General features: G+C 39.7%; 1 long non-coding RNA gene and 2 other non-coding genes across 5 annotated transcripts; all 3 read right to left on the bottom strand.

The window, feature by feature from the left end:
- Positions 1–1101: 1101 nt before the first annotated feature.
- LOC118982344 (uncharacterized) lies at positions 1102–3824 on the bottom strand. Of its 3 annotated transcripts, none has more exons than XR_005065514.1 (6): positions 3793–3824; positions 2564–2610; positions 2383–2455; positions 2243–2297; positions 1929–1997; positions 1102–1716 (listed from the first exon to the last, which is right to left on the bottom strand). It is a non-coding gene; the product is annotated as an uncharacterized LOC118982344 (long non-coding RNA). The 3 variants fall into 3 exon arrangements; XR_005065513.1 differs by lacking the exon at positions 3793–3824 and adding an exon at positions 3192–3266; XR_005065515.1 differs by lacking the exons at positions 2564–2610; positions 3793–3824 and adding an exon at positions 3192–3255.
- On the bottom strand, positions 1811–1881 carry LOC118982416 (small nucleolar RNA SNORD50). Its single transcript, XR_005065542.1, has one exon. It is a non-coding gene; the product is annotated as a small nucleolar RNA SNORD50 (small nucleolar RNA).
- Positions 2092–2161, bottom strand: LOC118982417 (small nucleolar RNA SNORD50). Its single transcript, XR_005065543.1, has one exon. It is a non-coding gene; the product is annotated as a small nucleolar RNA SNORD50 (small nucleolar RNA).
- Positions 3825–21903: the final 18079 nt, after the last annotated feature.

The raw sequence follows: 21903 nt of genomic DNA, 5'->3' as shown, positions 1-21903 counted from the left end.
AACTTACTATACAACCAAGTACCATGTAGTGTACTCAAGTCAGTGAACAAAACAGATCTTAGAAAGCATGTTAAAAATTTTCAAGGGGGAAATTTCGGGGGATTCAAAGATGCAGATTGCAGCCCTGGCTAGATAGCTCAGTTGGTTCAAGTACGGTCCTGATACAGGGTTGCAGGTTTGATGGCCAGTAAGAAAGGCATACATAAGAAGCAACCATTGAATGTGTAAGTGGAACAACAAACTGATGTCTCTCTCAAAATCAATAAAAAAAATTAAAGGATGCAGATTGCAATGTCAAACAGTTTACTGATATTTATATACATGTAATAGAAGAAATTAATACAGTTACCAACACCATGTTACTTGTTTGTTGATCTTACAGCGTCAGAGGAAATACAGGAGCTATAATAGCCAAGATGGTCAATTGCTGCATTTTATATACATTATCTCATTGAATCTTTTACCTGAAGGTGCATTTTACCACTAAGGTGCCAGTTTTCCTCATTTCTTTTGGTAATACCAAGATACAATATGTGTAACACATCACACCAATCGATTGTTTTCACTGGAACAAGCCTCAAGGTCCCTTAATTTCCCACAACCATAGCCACTGTGGAATTTCTTGTACCTAGTTTAATATTGTACAGCTACCACACTAAGCCCTTTAATGTTTAGGATATCAGTACTTTGTATTTTAATATGGGTTCAAGAAACATTTTCAGAGATCCATTGTACACATTGTCTTACTACTTGGGGCAAATTCACTATGTGTCTGGCCACTCAGGTATAGTGTTATAAGCCTTAAGGGCCTCTCTTGAGTTGCACGGATCCAAAATGAAATTTTTTTCACTAAGCCGAGAAAACAAACGTTTTAGGAAAAAGATGACAGCTCATTGAGGAAAGAAATTTCATGCTCTGACTATGACATTTCATGCTTTGACTATGACTATGGGCTTGGGAACAACTTATTCATACAGCTATTTAGGGAAAACAATCATGAATCACCTAATCACCTTGGTTAGATCAGATGCTACTACTGTCGTTTACAAAAATCCATTCGGTGCAATGTCTCTAACTAGTTCTAGGTTTTTTTTCAGTGACCTTCTTTGTGACCCTTAACTGCTATGTTGTGCTCTTTTCATTTTCCTCATGACTCTCCATTTCTTTTTAGTTTAAACATCCTTTTAAATTACAATTATGTAAGACTAAATATTCTACGAGTCAGTTCATCAGAGCAATCACTTTAATGCCTGGTCCCCCCACCCACCCCATTATAGGCCCTGTCTTTTCACATTGCTCTCATCTCCATTAAATAGCATAAACTTTCACTCCACTTTAATTATGCATTTTAATTTTAAACATATGATCAAAATTAAGACATTTACCCACAATTATTTGATTATAAGGCTACTTAACTGACAAAAAAATTCCATTACAAACACTTAGTTTGACATGCATTTCTAGAAACAGACCTAGGATATAATCTACCAGTTAACAGGTTGTGACTCTAGGGCAGTGTGACATGACTAAATAGAAATGGCTTGAAATCTTACAGATATACTCATCTAGATTTGATGTGCTTCAGAATCTATTTGCAAAATTAAAAATAAACTCTGTCTTGATGTGTATGTTTTCTTTCCATGTCCATAAAATGAAGAGCTTTTCCTGAGCACCAGTTTTCCACACAACATGCAGGTCACTCTTGTAACACCGGCCCTGGGAAAAGAAAACACTTGACTTATAAAACTACCAACCATCAAAATTCCTTTAAAATTCCTTTTAAAAAATGCTGTAGTCCTTGTAATAGTCTATCTCAGAAGCCAGATCCGTATTAAGTTTTTTCAACAGAAATTCAGGTTCGGGATAGGATCATCACAGATAAGACCAAGGACACAATATTAGCTGTTAAGCAAAATATATCCACTCACAGAAATGGTTGCAGCTCAAAAACAGTGCAGCAAATTGGCCCCTTTCAACTGGTAGACAGCGACCCCTCACTGTTGGAAGAGAAAAAAAAAAACCACTATTGTGAGACAGCAGTTTTCCCCCTGCAGGCAACGAAAATTTATTTCATTTTTGCACATTGGTCTCATCTCAGAAGCCGAATCCGTATATGCTTTTCTTCAGGTAATCAGCTTCGGGATAAGTTTCATCATTGATTAGACCATACACTAAAGCAGCATTAAAAGATAAGTACTGCATTAGAAATACTACAGCATATTTTGTAAGTCACACAACTTACTTCAAAATGAAGCTGACATGGATAGCTTCATTAGTTTTCCTCAATCCTCAGGATGCTGTTCAAGGGAAAAAAAAATCCATTTAACCTACATATTGACTAAATATATGGTGAAATCAAAATACTACTAGCCCAACACATACCTGGTAAGAATATATTTTAGCCAGGTGATTTTCCAGCAAATATTCTCCCATGTTTTGGAATTTTCTTTTGCATCTAATAAAAAGGCAAATTTCAAACGATTCACCATCTTTTATTCCTTTAAATCAACAGGTTTATTTCTTCAGTTTAAAAATTAAACATTAAACTCTCTACAGCACTTACCTTAGTGTCTTCACGTAACAGCCCCGTTACATCGAGCGCCATTGTTCCTGCGGAGCATGAATAAAATTAAAACTAAGCATTCTGATGTAATAGGAATAGAATTCAAGGCTTTCAGAACAACTAAAAAAAAACAACAAAAAACCCTTCCCTTCCATTAATCCGATTTGCACACAGCGCCACCTGGCCACGATACAACTATCACTTTCAGCAAAATCTAGAGCTGTCCATTTTGAAATAACCGTTTCATCTCAAGACAGAAGACACTCGCCTTAGTAATAAAGGCCTCTTGCTTTTAGCGTCAAACTAACGCCTCGCCCCAAATCCCGGGACTCTGATTTTCCTGCCGCTGCTCAAGCTCTGCCAGCCAAGTACCCGGGTTTATTAACTAAGCTACGCACAGTGCCGTGGCAATCAGCAACAGCCTCCTCAAGCCTAAACTCCAAGTCTGCCGCCACCACTCAGGGACACGTGGCGGTCCGCTTGCGTTTTTCCAACATGCCAGCTTTCACTATACAACGCCCTAAGCTCACTCAAATTCATAAACTCCTTCAGTTCTGCAGCCTCCAATTCAAGCCCGCGCAACCAGTGGTAGATCGGATTCGGATTCCCGACGGCGACCCCTACTCACCAGTACATAGGAAGAGGTCCCAAGTCCCGACGCAAAAGAGTGTGCCGCGAGGCCAGCAGTTCCCTATATAGCCTCCCTGGAGTCAGACCGANACTAAAAAAAAACAACAAAAAACCCTTCCCTTCCATTAATCCGATTTGCACACAGCGCCACCTGGCCACGATACAACTATCACTTTCAGCAAAATCTAGAGCTGTCCATTTTGAAATAACCGTTTCATCTCAAGACAGAAGACACTCGCCTTAGCAATAAAGGCCTCTTGCTTTTAGCGTCAAACTAACGCCTCGCCCCAAATTCCGGGACTCTGATTTTCCTGCCGCTGCTCAAGCTCTGCCAGCCAAGTACCCGGGTTTATTAACTAAGCTACGCACAGTGCCGTGGCAATCAGCAACAGCCTCCTCAAGCCTAAACTCCAAGTCTGCCGCCACCACTCAGGGACACGTGGCGGTCCGCTTGCGTTTTTCCAACATGCCAGCTTTCACTATACAACGCTCCAAGCTCACTCAAATTCATAAACTCCTTCAGTTCTGCAGCCTCCAATTCAAGCCCGCGCAACCAGTGGTAGATCGGATTCGGATTCCCGACGGCGACCCCTACTCACCAGTACTTAGGAAGAGGTCCCAAGTCCCGACGCAAAAGAGTGTGCCGCGAGGCCAGCAGTTCCCTATATAGCCTCTCTGGAGTCAGACCGAGACCGCCCCTCCCTCTCACATTTATTGGATGCCAGAGAAGATGGGGGGCGTGGCTGTTTCCTGAACGGCGAGAGCACGAGGGCGAGCGCGCGCGGCCGTTCTTTTCTTTCGGGGGCTCGTTCCGGGGCCCGGTGCACGAGCCGCCCGCCCGTCGCGCGCCCGTCCACTCCCCAGAGCGCGTACCCTGGCGTGCTGCCTATAGTCCCCTCTGAGTCTGGCTCTACGTGGCGCGGGAGTGGCGCCAGAATTCGAACGGACAGGCACAGTTGGAGCTAAGGCTGCTGCTTGCGGCGAGCCAAGTCCTCCCAGGGCCGACCGGATGGCTCTGAATCTCTAGTGGACTTGAGTTTTGCAGCAGAGTTTTGCAGCCTCAGTTTATGACCCATAGGAGAAGTTGGGTTGGCTGGAGTCTAGAGTGAATTGACGCCCAGCGGCTGCTGCGCGCCTGTAAAGAGAAATTGGCGGGTAGAAATGCTCGGGTTGAAGAAAGTTAGTGAAAGTGCCGCATTTCTCCTTCCGTCCACAAAAAGACAATACCGCGCCTGGCGGTTTTGGACAACCTGCCCGCCGCGGGGAACGCTGTCCAGGACCAGGCCCCGGGCCCAACCAACCGCCAGGCTTCCTTGTGACAGGCGCTGCCGGTACTATATTCAGTACATAGAAGTCTCTTTGAGAGGTGAATATTCCATATGGCCGAGAGAATTGAGGCCTGAAGCAGCTGAGTAATTTGCCCAAATTCCCACAACTGAAAAGCTCTGCGATTTTAAAATTTATTTGTATTAAGTTCGTTATAATGAATGCAGGAGAAAGATTAGTTTGAGAACTATCACAGAATATCTTATCCAAACAACACTCAACAAATTCTGTAGCAACTGGGCTATTAATTAGTATGTGCAAGTAAATATATGTATATGCACGCACAAGCACACATGACATTTAAACATGTCAGCATTCGAAAATGCAAGTCTTCATAGCGCTTATTAGTGATTCTATTTAAGTGTTGGTTTTGTCTAAGGAATACATGGTTTTGTGCACCGTTCTTTATTTTTCTGCTTAGAACACTGTTTGGCAAAAACGGTTGAATGAATGAATCAATGAATGAATGAATTTGGTGGCTTTTTAGAAAATTCCAAAGAATAAAAGATAATAGCATAAAGCAAATTTCTGTAACAGGAAGTAAAGTGACATGGAATTTTCTTGGCTTGGCATTACATAGGGTTTTGGATACTGTTTTGTAATGTACAAGGTAAATTTACATATTGCTCAAAATAACTAAATACAGATGGATATAAAAAGGAAAGTAAAATTTTCCTTATCGCTGGAATCTTCTCTCCACATTAACAGTAACCACTATTAACACTCTTAACACAGTAATCACTATTGAAACTTTCTGTGCATATACAGATGCTCCTTTGTTTATGATGGGATTACATCCCAATAAACCCATCAGTAAGTTGAAAGTATCTTAAATAGAAAATGCATTTAATACACCTAACTTACCGAGCATCATAGCTTAGCCTCACCTACCTTAAATGTGCTCAGAACACTTACATTAGCCTACAGTTGGGTAAAATTATCTAATACAATGAATACAATGTAGACTGAGTGTTGGTTGTTTGCCTTATGATAATGTGCCTGACTGGGAGCCATAGCTTTCTGCCCCTGGCCAGCATCAGGAGAGAGTGTTCTTCTACCACATATCGCTAGCCAGGGAAAAGATCAAAAGTCACATTTGAAAGTACAGTTTCCACTGAATTATTATCATTTTTGCACCATTGTAAAGTCAAAAGGTCAAAAATATAATTTGCAATCTGTACAAATATATGTTCATATTTTTTCACATATAAATAGGATCTATACTCATTTCTGCAACTTGCTTTATTCCTTCATAAATATCATAGACATCTTTCCATATCAGTGCATATAGATGATTATTCTTGTTTATAGCCTGCACAGCCCTGAATTAGATGTATCATAATTTATTTCATCATTTTCCAACTTTCTACTGTCATAGTGCCAAACTGAATTATAGATATATCATAGTGATCTATGATATCACTATGGGGGGGCCTGTTGTGAGAAGATCTGCAAGATCAATTTCTAGAAGTGAGTCAAAGGTTATGCGTGCTTAAATTTGTGGTAGATTTTGCTTAATTGTTCCACCACCTTCTACCACCAAGGGATTGTATTGTGATTATATTTGGAAGCATGTTTTGCTCACTAAAAAAACACCTATGACTATTATGGGATGGCAATTATTACACAATTGAAGTGAAGAACAATTGCCCTCTTTGTTATCTCTGTGAATCCTGTTTGCTGTGCTGAACACCATCAAGATCATCTGGTCAAAATAACATAAAACAGTGACTCCTTATGGTGATTTAGCAATTGAATACTTGGGGAGCTAAAAATTATCCAATTTCTGGGCCCTAACCTGGAACTACTAAACTAAAATCTCAAAAAAATGGGAAACATTTTAAACAAGCATCTAGACAATGCTCTTCAACAGGAACATAACACTAATCATAATTGTGAGTTGCTTATATATTTTTAAATATGCCAGTAGCCACATTTTAAAAAATTAAAAAAACAGATGAAATTAATTCAAATACATTTTATTTAACCCAGTCTAAGCAATTATTTTCACTTCAACATATGATCAATTATGTTGTTGAGGTTTTTTACACTCCTTTTTTGTACTTTGTCCTTAAAATCTGGTATGTATTTTACACCCAAAGCACATCTCACTTTAACTTTCAAGTGATCCATTGCCACATGGATAGTGGCTGTTGTTCTGGACAGTATAGGTCTATGGTGATTCATATACATATAGACGTTTGAGAACCACTGTGTTAGGGTAAGTGCAGTATGCACACCTGACACATATTGAAGTCTTTTTAAACAAACATTCCATATTACTTTTAACTCATAAAATAACAAATCTGGAGCTCGATTATTAACAGCATGCCCTCCGTGAACATGGGTGGTGACCGTGATGCCAGTACACAACTCACTTAAGATATTTATCTCTTTGTACCACTTCACACCAGTCAGAATGGCCATCATAAACAAATCAAGAAACAGCAGGTGCTAAGAAGGTTGTGGAGAAAAGAGAACCCTAGTAGACTATTGGTGGGAATGCAGACTGATGCAGCCACAGTGGAAAATAATATAGAATTTCCTAAAAAAACTAAAAGTGGACTTAGCAATTCCACTGCTGGGATTATACCCTAAGAACCTTGAAACACCAATTCAAAAGAACCTATGCAACCCTATGTTCATAACAGCACAATTTACAATAGCTAAGTGCTGGAAACAGCCTAAGTGCATATCAGTAAATGAGTGGATCAAAAAACTGGTACATTTACACAGTGGAATACTACACAACAGAAAGAAAGAAGGAGCTCCTAACCTTTGCAACAGCATGGATGGAATTAGCATTATGGTAAGTGAAATAAGCCATGTGGTGAAAGACAAATACCATATGATCTCACCCATAGGTGGAAACTAATCAACAAAACAAGCAAGCAAAATATAACCAAAGACATAGAAATAAAGAACAAACTGACAGTGACCAGAGGGGAGAGAGGAGGGAGGTAACAGGGGAAAGTAGGGGAAGGGTCAAGTCAACAGCCATGTATAAAGAACCTATGGACAGGGACAATGAAGTGGGGGGAGGGAGACTGAATGTGGGAGAGGCAGGACAGAGGAGAGTAATGGGGGAATAAGAGGGACAACTATAATTGAACAATACAAATTTTAAAAAGATGTTTATCTCTTCAAGGAACAGAAAAACATTCTGGGGGATGAAGCCAGTAGTCATTGCTTCCACACCTAAAACAGTCAAGCAAATTGCTACCAAATATTTGAAGTGATTTTAAAAAGATCAGGTAGAAGTCAGAACTGAAATTAAGTGTTCTTGAGGAATTTAGCATATTGAAAATAAATTCTCATATTCTGTAACAAACTTTCAGATAAGAACATCATTTAGTTATTTTTTTGGAAGAAATGTTCACTGAGCTCTTGGTGCATGCAATATACTTCAGTAAAAGATAGTACGAGTACACAAAGTCGACCTTCTGAAAGAGTTTATAGTTTAGTAAGAAGTATCCACCAAATTTTAGATACCTTCGGTTTAAAATTAGACAGTCATTAAAGACTTTTTGGAAGATCATACTCTGAACCAAATAATGTTTGGGTAAGTGTTTGGGGGAGAGAGATTTAAAGCAGAGCTTAGAAATGAGTGCAATCATTTAGATGAGATAATGTGAGGGATAGCACTATAGTTTTGGCCGTGGAAGTGGAAGGTGGGGAAGAGAACAACATACAGTGAGAACTTATATGCTGTTAGGTTCTTGTATGCATTGGGTCATTCAAAATAAGCCTGGTATGTATTTTTAACCATATATTACATATGAGGAAAGTGGGGCATAAGGACCTCAGTTAACTAACATTCCCAAGTTTTTTTTTTTACCCCAAACTCATAATCCTGGCATCAGGACATGACATTGCTGTGTTAAAGGAAGAAATAGTAGTAGATGATGATGAACTATAAGGGAAGAGAGGAAGTGAAGTGGAGTCTGCCAGCCAAGAGAATGGCAGCCAGTGACAGGAAGAGGGAAGTCAGGAGTTACTGATTTAAAAGCAGGGTGAAAAAAGATTCGGCTTTGGCTGTGTTAAATTTGGAGTGGAACATGCAGTTATATTTCTCCAGTAGATGATCAGAAATGTAGAACCCGAGAGAAGAAGTCAGTGGAGTCATGTGCACAGATGAGTATGGGGAGAAAAGAAAAAAAGACCGCAGCAGTGGCCTAGAATTAGTACCACAGTGTGCGCAGATGTCCCTCAGTAGATAATCTTTGAAAACATAGTCAATATATGTAAAAATCTGGTCAGATAATGAATGCATAAGCAAAAACTGGACTATTACAGCTTCTGATTAAATCATGGGGGAAATGTATATGCCACATTAAATATTATAAGCATAATTAACTTATTCAGTTTTTTAAAAAGAAATATCTAGTAGGGTATTAATATTCAAAATACGTAAAAAACTCATACAACTCAATAGCAAAAAAATCTAATCAACAAATAGCTGGGGTATCTGAACAGACATTTTTCTGAAGAAGACATACTTGATCACCAACAGGTACATACAAAAGTGCTCCACATCACTAATCATTAGGGAAATGCAAATCAAAACCAGATATCACCTTGCACCTGCTAGAATGGTTATTAACAAAAAGACAAGAGATAACATGCTGGTGAGGATGTGGAAAAAAGGCAACCCCTGTGCACTATTGGTGGGAATGTAAATTGGTGCAGGTACTATGGAAAACGGTATGGAAGTTCCTCAAAAAATAAAAAATACAATTACCATATGATCCAGGTATTTCACTTCTGAGTATTTATCTGAAATAAAAATATCCAGCTTGAAATGATACATGCAGCCTATGTTCATTGCAGCATTATTTACAATAGCAAAGATATGGAAACAACCTAAAAGTCTATCTGTGACTGAATAGTTAAAGAAAATGTGACATATACAAAATTCAGCCATGAAAATGTTTCCATTTGTTATAGCAAGGATGGAACTTACAGGAATTATGCTAAGCGAAAAAACTCAGAGAAAGGATAATACCATATGATGTCACTTATGTGTGGAATCTAAAACATAAAAAGAGATAGACAAGCTTGTGGATGCAGGGGACAGATTGGTAGTTGCCAGAGGCAATGGGTGGGGGTTCGGAAAAATGGGTGAAGGGGTACAGACGTCCAGTTATAAGATAAATAAGTCATGGGGATGTAATGTGTAGCATGGCAACTATAGTTAGTAATATTTGAAAGTTGTAAGAGAGTAAGTCTTAAGAGTTTTCATCACAAGAACAATAAAATTCTGTAACTATGTGTGGTGACGGATTTCAACTAGACTTACTGTGGTGATCATTTCACAATATATTCATATATGAATATCAAGTCATTGTATTGTGCAACTGAAATTAAAACTATGTATGTCAATTATACATAATAAAAATGAAAATATGTAAGAATTAAAGAATCTATTTCTTATTATAATTTTTTTTCCTAGTGTACAAACTGAACTGGTTAGTTTTTTGCAGGACAGACAACAGTGAATTGAAAAAAATATCGTGACTACTCAATGAAATCATAAGGTGTTAAGTTCTTGAAACAGTAAAGAGCTAAATTAGGATGAAAATCACATATATGTAGAAATATCAAGGAGGCATTTTGATACATGAATCTGAAGTTCAGAGGAGAGTTCTGGGATAGAGTGTCATTGGCATGAGTAAGGTATTTAAAGCATGACACTAAGTGAGATCATCTGGGAGAGTATAAATAAAGATGAGAATGCCTAGGACAGAGCCTTGGTGCTCTGCAAGCTCTAGAGTTCCAGTAGAAAAGGAAGTGTCAGCAAAGAGGACCCCTCTAGGGAAAAATGAATAGTGTGATATCGGAAGAGTTTAGGAAGAGATAGGTCAGTTGTAGTGAATGCTTCTGAAAGGTCACTTAGGATAACAAATGGCCACTGGGTTTGGCAACATGAATATCACCAGTGATCTTATAAATACAGTCACAAGTGGAATAAAAAAGAAAGAAGCCCAGTTGAAGAGTACTGAGGAGAAAGCGAGGTAAGAAGGCAGAAATGGATCAGTAGCTGGAGAGGACTCTTAGGTTAAGGAACTACTTTTTAAATGGGAGATACTAGACCATGGTTATATGCTCATGGGAGTGGTTTAGTAGAGGGGGGAGATTTACGATGCTGCAAACATAGGCAAAAGTTACAGGGGCAAAATCCTTGAGAAGACAAGAACCTTTCCAGAATACCATATTTTGCGATGTATAATGCATGCGTTTTTTCCCAAATTTTTGAGGGAAATATAAGGATGCTCATTATACATGGGTAGCACTAATTCTGTATCTATATAAATGTTTTTAATTCTTTTATGCTTATGTACTAAAAGTGTAACTCTAGAAAGTCATAGTGATATCTGTATGCAAAATAATACCCTGGAATACAATAATCAGTTTTCTTTCTAAATATAAATAATAAAAAGTTGAATTAAAAATTAAAATGAAAGATTTTTTTCCAGAAACTTTGGGCCAAAAATGTGGCTGTGCATTAAACACAGAAGTGCATTGTACACAGCAAAATATGGTGCATATGGAGATCTTTGGAATGGGGACACCTCATCTATTTTATCTGTTAAAACAAAAGATAAGGCAGGTATTGGGAAAAGCAGTCATGCACAGCCTGTTGACCCTTGCTTAACTGCATGAGACTACATCTTGGGCCTGTATCATATTCTTGCATGAAGGTAAAGAGCCCTCACAGTTTATGTTGGGTGTGTGGACTTGTTTGGGATTATTGTTCCCTGTTCTGAGCTTGACTATACTTCTTTGTTCTGCTTAAAATGTTTTTATCACATGGCACCTGGCCAACTCCACTGGTATATCTGTTCCTGGTGGGAAGGGAAGGGTGTCCTTCACCCGCAGCATAGGAGGGCTGTATATAGATCATTTCTCTATGTCAACTTCAGGGCAAGATGTGCTGGCCCCAGGGACTGACCTTGTTGAGGCTGAATGGCATGAACTACTATGGGAAAACTAACCACTGACACACCACCTCCAGCCTGCCTCCTGTTGCAGTGGGTTCTTTCTGATATGGAAAGGGCAACTAACAAAGCAGAGACAGAAATAAGCCCATGTTTCTCTTGATCTGGGTTGCAAAGAGTGTGAGAAGTCCCAACAATGGGGACTTCTCAAAGACTAAGAGCCTCTGGAAAACCGCTCATTAATCTGTAACTGCATTTCAGGTAAAAAGCCAAAGATACCTGACTATATGACCCTTCCCAGGGGATGCAGATAATGCTGTTGAGGCCTTCCTGGGGCACGATTCTCCCCAGTAAAATGTCTCAAAAGTACTTACAAAATATGGTCAGCCATCATACTGGCTGTACGATTAAAAAAAAAACTGAGTCTTTCACCACCTGCCCAGTGGTGAAAGACTTTTTTTTATTGTACAGCCAGTATGATGGCTGACTATATTTTGTAAGTACTTTTGAGTATATCTTGTGTTGAGCTTTTTCATGGCAAATACCATATGATCTCACCTTTAAGAGAAACCTAAACAACAAAACAAACAAGCAAAATATAACCAAAGACACTGAAATAGAGAACTGGCTGACAGTGACCAGAGGGGAAAGGGGAGGAAATTTCAAGGGAAAGAGAGAGGGGTTTACAAGAACAAGTATAAAGGACACATGGACAAAAACTGTGTGGGGGGATAGAAATGGGAGGAAGGTGGGAGAGCTTGGGGGTGGGCTGGGCTGGGACTAAATAAAAGAAAACTGTACTTGAACAACAATTAAAATAAAATAAAATAAAACAAAAATAACTTGGTGAGAAAGAACAAAGTAGGAGGGATCACCATACCTAACATCAAACTATGTTACAAGGCCACAATAATCAAAACAGTCTGGTATTGGCCTAAGAACAGACACAGATCAATGGAACAGAATAGAGATCCCAGAAATAAACCCAAGTCTCTATGGTCAATTAATATTTGACAAAGAAGAAGCATAAAATGGAGTAGAAATATCCTCTTCAATAAATGGTGTTGAGAGATCTGGACAGCTACATGCAAAAAAATGAAACTTGACCACCAACTTACACCATATACAAAAATAAACTCAAGATGAATAAAAGACTTAAATATATGTCGTAATACCATAAAAATCCTACAGGAGAATATAGGCAGAAAAGTCTCAGATATTCCATGCAGCAATATTTTCACTGATATATCCCAAAAAGCAAGGGACATAAAGGAAAGAATAAACAAATGGGACTTCATCAAAATAAAAAGCTTCTGCACAGCTGAAGAAGACATCAGCAAAATGAAAAGGGAACCAACTGTATGGGAAAATGTATTTGCCAATGATATCTCAGACAAGGGTTTGACCTCCAAATTTATAAAGAACTCACATGACTCCACTCCAGGAAGACAAACCATCCAATTAAAAAATGGGCATATGACCTGAATAGACATTTCTCCAAGGAGGACATACAGGGAGCCCAGAGACATATGAAAGGATGCTCAGCATCACTAGCTACCAGAGAGATGCAAATTCAAACCACAGTGAGATACGACTTCACACCAGTGAGAATGGCCAACATAAACAGCGAGTGCTAAGGAGGTTGTGGAGAGAAGGGAATCCTAGTACACTGTCAGTGGGAATGCAGACTGGTGTAGCCACTGTGGAAAATGGTATGGAATTTACTCAGAAAACCAAAACTGGAACAGCCTTTTGACCCAGCTATTCCACTGCTGTGATTAAACACTAAGAATCTTGAAACACCAATTCAAAAGAATCTATGCACACCAATGTTCATAGCAGCCCAGTTTACAATAGCCAAGTGCTGGAAGTAAGCTAAGTGCCCATCAGTAAATGAATGGATCAAAAAACTATGGTATATTTACACGATGGAATACTACATAGCAGGAAGAAACAAGGAGCTTCTACCCTTTGTGACAGTGTGGATGGAACTGGAGAGCATTATGGTAAGTGAAATAAGCCTTGTGAAAGACAAATACCATATGATCTCACCTATAAGTGGAACCTAATCAACAAAACAAACAAGAAAACAAAATATAACCAGAGACATTGAAATTAAGAACAAACTGACAGTAACCAGAGGGGAAGGGGGAGGGGGATAATGGAGGAAAGAAGGGAAAGAACCATCAAGAAACATGTATGAAGCACCCATGGACAAGGCCAAAGGGAAGAAGGATTGAGGGTGGGAGATGGGAATGAGAGAGGAGGGTAGTGGTGGCAGGAAAATGGAGACAACTGTTATGAACAACAATAACAAGTCTGATATACAGTTTCTTTATTGTTTTTTAATTTAATTATTGTTCAAGTACAGTTTTCCGTCCCCCACTCCCAGCCCAGCCCACCCTCCCCTGTGCTCCCCACCTCCCTCCCATTTCCACCCCCCTTAGTTGTTCTCCATGTGTCCTTTATACCAGTTTCTGTGAATCTTTTCCCTTTTCCCCTGAAATTCTCTCCCCTCTCCCCTCTGGTCCCTGTCAGCCTGTTGTGAATTTCAGGGTCTTTGGTCATATTTTGCTTGCTTGTTTGTTTTGTTGTTTAGATTCCTGTTAAAGGTGAGATCATATGGTATTTGTCCTTCAACACCTGGCTTATTTCACTCAGCATAATGCTTTCCAGTTCCATCCATGCTGTTGCAAAGGTCAGGAGCTCCTTCTTTTTTTCTGCTGCATAGAATTCCATTGTGTAAATGTACCATAGTTTTCTGATCCATTCATTTACTGATAGGCATCTAGGTTGCTTCCAATTCTTGGCTATTGTAAATTGTGCTGCTATGAACATTGGTGTGCATAGGTTCTTTTGGATTGGTGTTTTAGGGTTCTTAGGATATAATCCCAGCAGTGGAATTGCTGGGTCAAAAGGCAGGTCCATTTTTAGTTTTCTGAGAAAATTCCATACTGTTTTCCATAGTGGCTGTACCAGTCTGCAATCCCACCAACAGTGAGCTAGGGTCCCCTTTTCCCCATAACCTCTCCAACATTTGTTGTTTGTTGCTTTGTTTATGATAGCCATTTTGACTGGTGTAAAGTGGTATCTCATTGTGGTTTTAATCTTTATTGTTTTTAAGATAGAAGCATTTACTTCAAAAAATTATTGGCGAAATTTTGTAGTGTGTTGGAGAATTACTTTAATAACATACAAAACTATGGACATGATTTCATCCTCTTGAAATATCTCTAAGAAATCTATAATAGCTCTTTATCATTTAGAGAGTGTTGACATTTCTTAAAACCAGAGTTTGAAATACATCACACATGGTTATATGTTATAAAGCTGAAGAGTGAAAGGCTTGACACAAACATTCAGATCATAGCAACTGTGTATCTATGTACTAACCCTGGACTATTCAACTCGGTTTTTGTTATATGTGAGGGAAATAAGTTCAATTTTGTTTAAGACACTCTTAATTAGAGTTTTCTCATATGCAACTAAAGCTAATCCTAACTGACATGAATGGAAATGATATCAACAAGATAAAGATTTTTAATATGTACATATTATTCTGATGAGAATTAGGAAATCTATTTGAGCAAATCCAAAATCTGGATACAAAAAATAAGGAAACAGTAACATAAAGTATAACTTTTTGGCAGTTCAGGGCAGCCATGTGGAGACAAATCTGATGGAGATATTTCTTAGAGTATTTTATAAATTAAGAGATAGTTTCCCCATTTTTTATTCAGTTAAAAAGAAGAACTGGGATGTCTGTGCAGATCCCACTGTATTTTTTAAAAGATGTTGTTTATTTACTTTCAGAGAGAGGAGGAGGAATGGAGAAGGAGAAGGAGAGAAACATCAACTGGTTGCTTCTCTTAGGCTTCCTGACTGGGCACCAAACCTGTAACCCAGCCATGTACTCTGACCAGGGATTGACCTTTCACTTTGTGGGATGATGCCCAAACCACTGAGCCACACAGGTCAGGGCCCTCCTGTATTTTTTAATACGTCAAATTTTTGTCAGGGTTCATGGGCCAAACTTGGCCCATGGGTAACTTAGATGAAGCTACTTTGGCTCATTATACCCAGCAGAGTCACTGCATGACTCCATTTCAGATACAATTTAGCTTTTATAAATGCCTGAGTTGTGATTGTTACTTAGAAGCAGATTAAAAAATCATTATGGCAAGTGAAACCAAAGGTTTGGCTACCTGCCTGGAATAGAGAAGGGAAAAATACCTTTAGTTGAGAGAGCAAATTAATGTATCAATGGATTACCCTGTCATGTGTCTTTGCACGATATTGTTTTTTTCATAATTTCTTCCTTCACTTTTATAGAGATCCTTTTGTCATTATTTCTCGAGATATGTTCCTTAGAATCATAATTCTTCCCTGGTGAAATGTATATTTTGTTAAGTATGACATTTGACAACTATGACAGTTTGAGCTATTCCCCATTTCATTTGTGTTTGATTCTTAACATTTCTAATTCTAGCAAATGTTTCTTCGTTAAATTGTCACTTCTGATTTCTTCTTTCTTTCTTTCTTCTGATTTCACTTCTGAGCTCCTCTTTCTGGGTGTGCAATTCTGTCTCCAACATTCATCTCTGATCTTTATTCTTGGTGATTTGTTCCAGTGAGAATGATCATGGGGACTATCAATATAAGAAGCGCCTAAACCTATAGAGAATTTTAATGAGTTTATTTGAGCCAAACTGACAATTGCTGGGAAGCAAAATCTCAGTGGATTGTGAAAATGCTCCAGAGAAGGGCAGTTTTGCAGCTTATTTTATACATTAGAATCAAAGGAGCCACAGGGAGGCTTACATGACGTCCATTGGTGGTAGATTAAGCAGGTGGGAGAAAGCAAAGTCGGGGTGTGGAAGTGAGTGAGTGGGAATCTCTGGAACTAAATAAAAAGTAAAATGAAGAGACACTTCTTTTACATTGGTGGGTACAGGATAGTTAATAACTAACATTTACAGCACATAAAGACAGTAAACGGGGAACAAGATAACAATGAGGGGTTCTGTGGTCTCGTTGCTCTCATGTCCACAGTTGTGCCTTGAGGGGTCTGGACAAGATTACTTGACATTTCAAAAGTGTGTCCTCTTATATGAAAAAAGACAGTAGACAGGCTCACTGAAAATAAAGATTGACCTTTGTCAAAGAAGCTACAGGCCTAGGACATGATCTTCCATGATTTGCTTTTAGTTAGGAATTTTTATGTTTCTTCCTACAAGGTAACTTTCAGTCTCCAAGTTTGTAGGGCCCACCTTGCTGCCTCCCCTGAACTTGCCAAGTTTTAATATGTGGTCCCTTTTTTTGTCCACAAGATAATTGAGAAACCATTTTAATGTCATTTACCATACAATTTACCATATTGAATGCCAGCTCTCTCATCAAAACCTAGATCAGAGGTTAACTTCCCTGGAAAACTGTCTCTAGAATGGAAGAATCATTTCCTCTACTTTAATACTTCTGAAACTTGAACTTTTTTCATTGTTTTCTCACACAATATTGTAATTTATTTATGTGCATAGCTATTGGCCTTGCCTATGCATGAAATAACCATATGTTTAGCAATGTGTTTAGTATATAGCATGTACACATTTAAACATACAAGTGGCTATATCAAACAATTTCTTTGATCGGTTTTCTTAAAAGCAGTGCCCAGAATCCAAAAATCACCCCTTAAGTCCTTGGTACAAATGCCAACTCTAGATTCCTTATTCCAGACTCTTTAGATGCTTCTCATCACTGCCCACTCCACAGTGCCCCCAGCCTGATATTGATCCTTGGCAACATTCTAGAATGGATCATTAATCATTTGCCATGCAGCCACTTGGACAAGGAAGCAATGGTGATCAGGATCCAAGAAGACTCATTAAGAACTAGTGATGACGTATTAATCTCAATCCCACATTTTAAGGAAAGGATTATTAGACTCATACTTCAGGGGACTGCTGGATTCCCAGAAGAATTTGAGGTGGTTATAAAACCATATACAAGCCCTGGCTGGTGTAGCTCAGTGTGTTGAGCACCGGCCTGCGAACCAGAGGATCGCGGTTCGATTCCCAGTCAGGGCACATGCCTGGGTTGCAGGCTGGTTCCCTGCAGGCCAACTCCCAGCAGGGGATGAACAAAAGGCAACCATACATTGATGTTCTCTCTCTCTCCTTCCCCTCTAAAGAAATAAATAAATAAAATTAAAAAAAACCCGTATACAGAAAAGAAAAACAAAACATATAAAATTTCAGAGAGAAAGACAAATCAGGATGAACTACTCTAAGCAAGTCAGGGGAGATGTTAGTTAATGTACAATGTATTGGTTTGCTCAAAGTGCCATAACAAAGTATCACAAAGTGGGTGGCTTAAACGAAAGAAATTTCTCTTCTCACAAATTCTAGTCTATAAATCTGAAATCTGCATGTAAGGGATATAGCAGCAAACAGACAAAGTTCTCTGTCATTGAGTTTATATTTTAGTGAGCAAGACTAAACAGGATAAATAAGTAAAATATATGATGTTAGGCACTGATAAGAACTAAGAGGAAAAAGAAAATAACTGGGGAGGGATAAGGGATTGTGTGTGTGTGTGTGTGTGTGTGTGTGAGTGTGAACATGTTGGCATTTTAGGTAGGGTGGCTCTGCTGTGAAGGACATATTTGGTCAACATCTGAAGGAAGGAGGGAGTGAGTTCTTTAGATGGCTCAGAGAAGAGCACCCTGTGCAGAGGGAAGGCTTCATTGTTTAGAGTGTCTTCGATGATTCCAGCGTTTGGGTTAGTGGGGACCTCGTTGAGCATCTATTTGTTTGGATCTGTCTTCTACTACATCTCACTGACCCACTGTCTTCCTCACCTAGGATTCTAGGATGGCTACAGTGGAGTAACCTACTCTTTTAGCCATTTTTCCCATCTCTTTTCCAGGCTGCTTCACATCTATTTTTTTTTTCTGGTTGTGTGGCTATGCTCCTCTGCTGTGCTGCCACCTTGGTCCCTAGTTGCTGCTGTGACATGTCTTACGCCTCTTCTGTAAGAACTTTAATCTAAGACAGCCCATTAAAGCAAAGCCTGTTCAAAATGAAGTTGAATCTGGTGAAGTGAGCAAATTCATACCTCTTTATTAAGTGTAAAAAAATGCAGATATCAAAGCTAAAATCCAGGTAAATGACTGATATTCGAAAGCCCTCAGAGATTCCAAGATTGCTGCAGAGTAGGTGGAAGCTTCCCTCAACTGCTCCCAGGCCCAAACTGGATTTACAGCTAAATTATAGAGCAATCAACCTGAGCCAACTGAAGCCTATGTTGACTGAAACATTATAACCAGGGATTTACAGAAGAAGCCACATAGAGACTGGTAAGAAACACAGAGACCTGGAAGGGGCTAGCCCCTGCACCCAAGAGTGGCAGGCTGAGAAACTGGAGGGATATTGCAGCAGCAAAATTCCCTCCCCCTAGGAGTGTGGCAAGTCTTAGTTAGCCCCATGCAGGGATCCCAACCCAGAGCAACAGAGATGGGAAGAGGAGCCTGCCATCTGGTGGTGAAAATTAGTGGGAATTCAGTGCTCCTGGGAGACCCAGATGCCACCTTCCCGGGAACAACCACTCTTACTGTCACAATCCGGGGAGTACACTGTTTGGTCCCTGACTGCTGGCAAGGGATTAGGTTGTGCTGGGGTCCTGCAGAGGGGTCTGTTGGCTGTACCTAGTGGTGACCTTTGGGGCCCTTAATTTCTGGGGAGGTTCCTGGTAGAGACTCAGACAGTGACTAAACTGTGGAGTTTTGAAAAGGTCACTGGTCTTTCCTACCTCAAGTGCATAGCTGGTGCCCCTCCCTGCCAACTGTTGAATCACTTGGCTGTTTCTGTCCTGCTGAGTTCAGCCAGGAAAGGGGATAAGAGTGCTACCCAGAGCTGGGATTTTCAGAGCATGTCTCCCAGGGAAGCTTTTGTCTGGGAATCAGTTGGGGGGATGCTGTGGTGTATGGCTACATATGAGGAATGTGGGATACTCCTATCTCCCCTGTGAACTCAGTCTCCACTACCCCAGGGAAAGGGAAGAAGTGGTCCACCTCAACCCATAGGCTTATGGGCACCACCCCTAACAGGAGACTGTTTGGATCAGTCCTGCCAAGTCTTGGACACCCTAGGCTCCTGAGCTCAGTTCTATGGGGAGAAGGGAGAGCTGCTGGGAGCTGGGACATTCAGAGTGTGAGTGCCTCAGAGGCTATTGGCTGGGACTGGGACAAAGTACTTAGCACCCTCCTGCAGGCTGGGTCAGCATCACTCCAAATGGGAGACTCTTTTGATATGTCCTCTTGAGCACAGTGGTAGTACCTGGCAGAGCTTGCTCCGGAATAGGGGATGGCTGGCTGTACCCAACTTAAACCTGTGGTGCATTCCTCCTAAGGGAACTAGAGTTGGAGACTGGCAAAGACTGAGTGGTTTGGCGATGGAGTAAGGGTCACTTTCCTTTGATTGACTGCTTGACCATATGACCCACAAGTAGGGGAACAACTAGCCCTGTCTTCCCGATCCTGGTTGCCCATACCAAGCTAGCAACACATGGAAGGATCTGTGGGTTGTGGCCCATCTGAGCCTACACTACAATCTTTCTTTGGAAGGTTCTGGAGGAAAACCAGGCAACCACAGGGGAATGAAGTGTAGCTGACAGGTGGAGGTGGACCTCAGGGAGCATTGGTTTCTTTACATATCTGCCCTTAGCTCTATGCTGAAGGAAGCTGATCGTAATATACAAGTTGGCCCCTTGCATAAACACTCAGGCCCAGTAAATGTAGCCACAAACAGGAGAAAGGGTGGCAGCCACAGACTGGTAGCCCAAGGCCTGTTACACAAATATCTGATACAACATGTATCTGGACCCCATCCAAATGGACCCAGAACTAACACAGTCAGTGGTGGGCTTCAGACCAGAACAGAGCTTGATCCATCCAGCCATACAAATGGCTCACCTAAAGGGGCATTCTGGGAGGCACCAGACCCTGCTGGGAACAAGTCTGCCTTGTGGGGGGCATTGAGACCCTGCACAATGTCTCATACATGGTGATGTAGGTTTTACCCTTATAGTCAGCAGGTCTAAAGGGTTAACACCACCCACAAAAGGGGAAATACCTTTCAAGACTCACGTACAACAAAAGGGTGCACATAACCCAAAAGAAACCTCTGGAACATGAAGTTGTTCTGGAATATGAACAACTATATGCCCACAAATTAGACAAAATAGACAAATTCCTAGAAATGTAAAATCTTTCAAAACTGAATCAGACAGATTCAGAACACCTGAAGACCTATTACAACTAATAAAATTGAAGTAGTAATAAAAAAACTCCCAACAAATGTAACTCCTGACACATGGCTTCACAGGACTATTTTACCAACCATTCAAAGAAGAACTATACTTCTCAAACTAGACCAAAAAATTACAGAGGAGGGAAGAATTCCAAGCCCTTTTTATGATGCCAGCATTATTCTCATTCCAAAACCAGATAAAGACACTACAAGGCAAGAAAAGTAGGTCAATATCTCTGATGAACATAGATGTTAAAGTCCTCAACAAAATATTGGCAAACTGGATCCAGGAATACATTAAAAAGATCATACATCATATCAAGTGGGATTTATTTCAGAAATGCAACGTTGCTACAAATAACTGCAAGTTGATAAATGTGATGCATTACATACACAAAATGAAAGATAAAAATCACATGATATCAATAGATGCAGAAAAGGCATTTGATAAAATCCAGTACCCATTTCAGATAAAAACTCTCAGCAAAGTGGGAAGAGAGGGATCATACGTTGAAGGTCATGTGTGGCAAACCCTCAGTCAACATCATATTCGGTGGACAAAACTAAAAGCATTTTCCGTAAGATAAGGAACAAGACAGGGATATTCTCTTTCTCCACTTTTATTCAACATGGCACTGGAAGTCCTAGCCACATCAATCACACAAGAAGAAGAATAAAAGACATTCAAATTGGAAAGGAGGTAGTAAAACTGTCATTGTTTACAGATGACATGGTATTGTATATAAAAATCCCTAAAGACTCCACCAAAAAAACTAGTAAATCTAATAGATGAATTCATCAAAGTAGCAAGATAGAAAGTTAATATTCAGAAATTGGTGGCAGTTTTTAGACATCAACTCTCAGAAACAGAAATTAAGAAAACAATTCTATTTACTACAGCAATAACAAAAACTAAGGTACCTAGGAATAAATTTAACCAAGGAGGTAAAAGACCTGTACTCAGAAAATTATAGGACATTGAAGAAAGAACTTGAGGAAGATACAAGAAAGTGCAAGCACATAACATGTTCATGGATTGGGAGGATTAACATCATTAAAATTTCTATACTATCCAAAGCAATCTAATAGATTCAACGTGATTTCTATTAAAATACCAATGGCATATTTTGCAGATCTACAA

Source organism: Sturnira hondurensis, unplaced genomic scaffold (genome assembly GCF_014824575.4).
Source record: "Sturnira hondurensis isolate 20B ecotype Veracruz unplaced genomic scaffold, ASM1482457v3 Scaffold0025370, whole genome shotgun sequence".
Classification (NCBI taxonomy): Eukaryota; Metazoa; Chordata; class Mammalia; order Chiroptera; family Phyllostomidae; genus Sturnira; species Sturnira hondurensis.
Note: the sequence above shows the minus strand (reverse complement) of the source record. Positions and strands in the feature narration are given on the sequence as shown.